At 43.8% G+C, this 4,507-nt stretch overlaps 1 protein-coding gene across 1 annotated transcript in view; it reads left to right on the plus strand.

Moving 5' to 3' along the window:
* Positions 1-4,044: 4,044 nt before the first annotated feature.
* Positions 4,045-4,507, plus strand: part of LOC103742369 (butyrophilin-like protein 1) — an 8,870-nt gene continuing 8,407 nt past the window's right edge. The window contains exon 1 of the mRNA XM_017800731.2: positions 4,045-4,258. The gene's annotated coding sequence lies outside the window, so the exon portion shown is untranslated. The remainder of the gene's footprint in view (positions 4,259-4,507) is intronic.

Below are 4,507 nucleotides of genomic sequence, written 5' to 3' on the forward strand. Positions count from 1 at the left end.
GTGCTGGGAACTAAAACCCAGGTCCTTTGCAAGAGCAGCCAGTGCCCTTAACCACTGAGCCAGCTCTCCAGCCCAAAACTTCATTTTTTAAAAATCCAATAGTTTTATTAAAATACAGTTCTAAGATATGTTGCCTAAATTGCAAGAGTTGAAAGAAATTTATGAAGAAAGGGTGTTCGAGCAGAGTGAACTCAGACTTCATTTTTTAAGAGCAGTTTTAGATTTATAGAAAAATGTAAAAACACTCCAGAGTTCCCCTCTCCCCCTCCTCCCCGTGTCTCTTGTTATTAACATCTCGCCCAACTAAGTGCTACAGCTAATGAGCCAATAATGACACATTATTTTCAACTACAGCCTAGAGTTTCCATTAGGGGACGCGTTCTGATCTGTATATACTGTGGAGTTTGTGTATTAAGGAGACATTTCCTTTCACTTCCCGAGTTGATGGTTAACTCACTTTCTCAGTTCCAATCCAGTTAGAAAGCTACAAGGAAAGACGAGGCTTGGCGGCTCCAATAAGATGTCACCAGTCACCAGCTAACAGACAAGAAGTTGTACCGGCCCATCAGGGACCTGGTTCCCTCCCACTCCTGACATGCAGACAGCAAGATGGTGTCATGTGACACCAGAAAACCTCAGTACAGACCTACTGAGTGGACCTCGGTTTCAGGTGCAGACTGGAGAAAACCAGACAGGCTGGATTTGTGAACACCCTGCGTGACTTTTTCCTTATTTGTCAGTAGAACATGATTTCCCACAGGGCAGTGACATTTCTCTTCTTTCTGTGTGTATTCCCACAACCTTCGAAAGTAGTTGATCAATAAACCCTTATGAAACAGGAATAAACTGATAAATGGATACTCACTGAGCACAAGAGAATTCACTGCCAGAGTCACGCAGAAAAAAGGGTTCCTGCGCCAACTAGTCCTTTATTCTACCAGAGGACCACAAGATTCTTTATCTAAAATCAGAACATGTAAGAGAATTTGCCACCGTACTCCGACCTGTTAAGGAGAACACACTTGGGAACCATGAGAAACAATCTGGAAGTCCATCAGTCCTCTCAGAGATGCCTAAGAGCTGCCCACTCTCAGGAGAGAAGAAATGAGCATGTGTATGAACCTGGTCCTAAACAAAGTGGAACGGATCAAAGCTGAAGAAGTAAAAACTAGCAGTTCAAATGGAAGAACACAGCCACTGAGTCCCAAGTTGGACTGAGTAGACAACGGCTCTGCCTGTGCTGTGATGCCCAGGCAGCTGGGGGAAGGGAAGTGTGGATACATAATTAACCAGGAAGGCTAACAGTGTGGGAGATAGCATGGATGAACAACCAACCAATGCTTCTAAAGGTCGGGCTCGTCTTTACACGCCTTAGTCAATTATCTGATACAGGAAAGACACGGCCCAGTGCTATGACCATCTCTAGGTCAGTACTGGGACTGCGGAAAACCTTTGACCTCTTACTGAGATGATACTAAACTGGAGAAACAGCAACGTAACAACCAGAGGTTGGCACACTTCCCTTCAGGATCTAATGGACTTGGTGTCTTCCTATTTAAAATTGTACATTAAGAAGACTGATGGAATGAGCCGTCAGCCAGACAGCATCAGGTGAAACGTATCTCTGGAAGGTAGGTCTAACTTAGTCAAAGGGGAGGAAGGACATCACCGTGGAAAAATACGTGCTTGTCTGAGAACACAGTGTAAAGCTTTAGAAATTGAAACTGAATGGCATCATAAAGGCAGAATAATGATTAATGTCACACAGATAATTCAGAATTCACTCTGGTATCTCTAAGAAGGTACCGTGCAAGCCGCCAAGGGAGAAAAACAACCAATGGATCCCACCAGACTGTAAAGTCTACAAACCACAATAATCACCAGCACAGCAAATTATCTGTGTGGTAGTAGCACTTTATCTTGGGGGCAATCCACAACTGTCTAACTGAATTTAAGGCCCACTCAATGGGAAGGAAATCGTGTGGTACTGTAAACACAGCCAAGTACACATGGCTGGAGAGGTCATAGACCCTAGAGAAGAATGTACGTCCATCACTCTGTAGACCAATGTGATTTCTTACTGTATTCTAAATACATATCCTTATGTTTATAGACAAACATACCCCTCACCATTCACCAAAGAAGCTGCTTTTTGCAACAGATGGCGACTCTTACAAAGTTCCACAACTGGTCAAACGCAGAGAATAAGTGACTGTGACAATCACCAGCACAGCAAATCATCTGTGTGGTAGTAGCACTTTATCTTGGGAGCAATCCACAGCTGTCTAACTGAATTTAAGGCCCACTCAATGGGAAGGAAATCATGTGTAGTACTGTAAACACAGCCAAGTACACATGGCTGGAGACGTCATAGACCCTAGAGAAGAATGTACGTCCATCACTTCTGTAGACCAATGTGATTTCTTACTGTATTCTAAATACATATCCTTATGTTTATAGACAAACATACCCCTCACCATTCACCAAAGAAGCTGCTTTTTGCAACAGATGGCGACTCTTACAAAGTTCCACAACTGGTCAAACGCAGAGAATAAGTGACTGTGAGGTGCCGGCCCTAAGGGACACGTCTACAATGCAACCTCGACACCAAAGGCTCAGGGAGCGTCACAGAAGAGCAGGAGGAAAGGGTGTGAGAACCAGAGGGACAAACACATGAAGGACTTTGCACAATCACTACTCAAGGAAAAGAGGGAAGAAGCTCTAAACACAAATGAAACCCAACTAGTACCACCAGATCGCCTAAGGACCAGATTTAATTTCATTAAAACAGACTAGCATAGATATTTGTGAAAACGTACATTGACAGAGATTAAGATCTCTTATATATGGGCTGAACAGATGGTTCCAAGGTTAATAGCACTGGCTTCCCTTGCAGAGGACCTGGGTTCAATTCCCAGCACCCACATAGCAATTAACAACCATCCACGACTCCAGTTTCAGGGGATCTGACGCCCTCTTCTGACCTCTGTGGGCATTGCACAACATGGGTGAACTTACATCCATGCAGGCAATACACTCGTACACATAAAATAACAGATTAAAAATTTTTTAAAGATCTGTTATATAAATAAATATATGACGGCATAAAGAAGGAGATTTGGGAAGCATATGAAACCATCTGTCAGTGAGAGTTAACAAGGAAGAAAGAGATAAAGGAGCAAATCAAAAAAGTGAGGGTCACACCTTCACATTTTATACCTCTGTTTGAATTTGAGACAGCGAGCTTAAGATGTTGTGGTAGCTACAAATGACACAGCAAGGGTGACCTGCCCACAGTGGTCAATTCCATCTCTCTCAAATCTTTAATAGAATGAGGGATCTAAACAGAAGATGAAGATTCATCAGCTAACTGTGTAAGGTGAACACGGAGGACCTGGGTTCAATTCCCAGCACCCACATAGCAATTAACAACCACCCACAACTCCAGTTTCAGGGGATCTGACGCCCTCTTCTGACCCCTGTGGGCATTGCACAACATGGGCGAACTTACATCCATGCAGACAATACACTCGTATACATAAAATAACATTAAAAAATTTTAAAAGATCTGTTATATAAATAAATATATGACGGAATAAAGAAGGAGATTTGGGAAGCACATGAAACCATCCGTCAGTGAGAGTTAACAAGGAAGAGATAAAGGAGCAAATCAAAAAAGTGAGGGTCACACCTTTACATTTTATACCTCTGTTTGAATTTGAGACAGCGAGCTTAAGATGTTGTGGTAGCTACAAATGACACAGGAAGGGTGACCTGCCCACAGTGTTCAATTCCATCTCCCTCAAATCTTTAATAGAATGAGGGATCTAAACAGAAGATGAAGATTCATCAGCTAACTGTGTAAGGTGAACACGGGCACGACCCAGAGATCTGAACCTGACTTGATTCCCTCTTCCAGATAACAGTGGTTTCAGCACTGAGCACTATCAACAAGGCAACCTGACAGTTTTCATTCTACAGCCCAGCCCAGTGCAAAGTCCCTGGGGTGAATTATTATTTCCACTCTGAGGAGGTGGCGGTGGCTGTGTCTTCCTCCTAGACTCTCACTCTGGGAGAAGCACTCAAAGTCAGAGCCTTTCCAAGAATATATTTGGACACTGGCCACCCTGGCCCCAGCAGCCAGACCCTTGGGTGCTGACCACAGGAACTACTAGGTGCAGAGCACGTCTGGAACCAGGCTTTGGAGATGTACTGAGGAGGCCAGGAGCTTCCAGGAAGCCACCAGCTGGGACAGATGGTGAGAGAGGGGTGTGGGGAGGTGTGGGGCTGAACGAAGGAAGGCTGAGGCTGGGGAAATATAGGAAGGAAAGGTCCCTTCTCTCTTGATATTAAACCACAAGTACTATATATGGTGAATAAGTAAGTAAATGAACAAATAAAAAACAAATAAATAAATGCAAGAAGACAGGACAGACTGGAGGTGGGGAGTGGTCTGGTTCTCTGAGTTCAAATCCCCACATTAAACTCAAGGAATTCAGCTCCAGGA

This window comes from Nannospalax galili, unplaced genomic scaffold (genome assembly GCF_000622305.1).
Source record: "Nannospalax galili isolate Female #2095 unplaced genomic scaffold, S.galili_v1.0 scaffold5431, whole genome shotgun sequence".
Lineage (NCBI taxonomy): Eukaryota > Metazoa > Chordata > Mammalia > Rodentia > Spalacidae > Nannospalax > Nannospalax galili.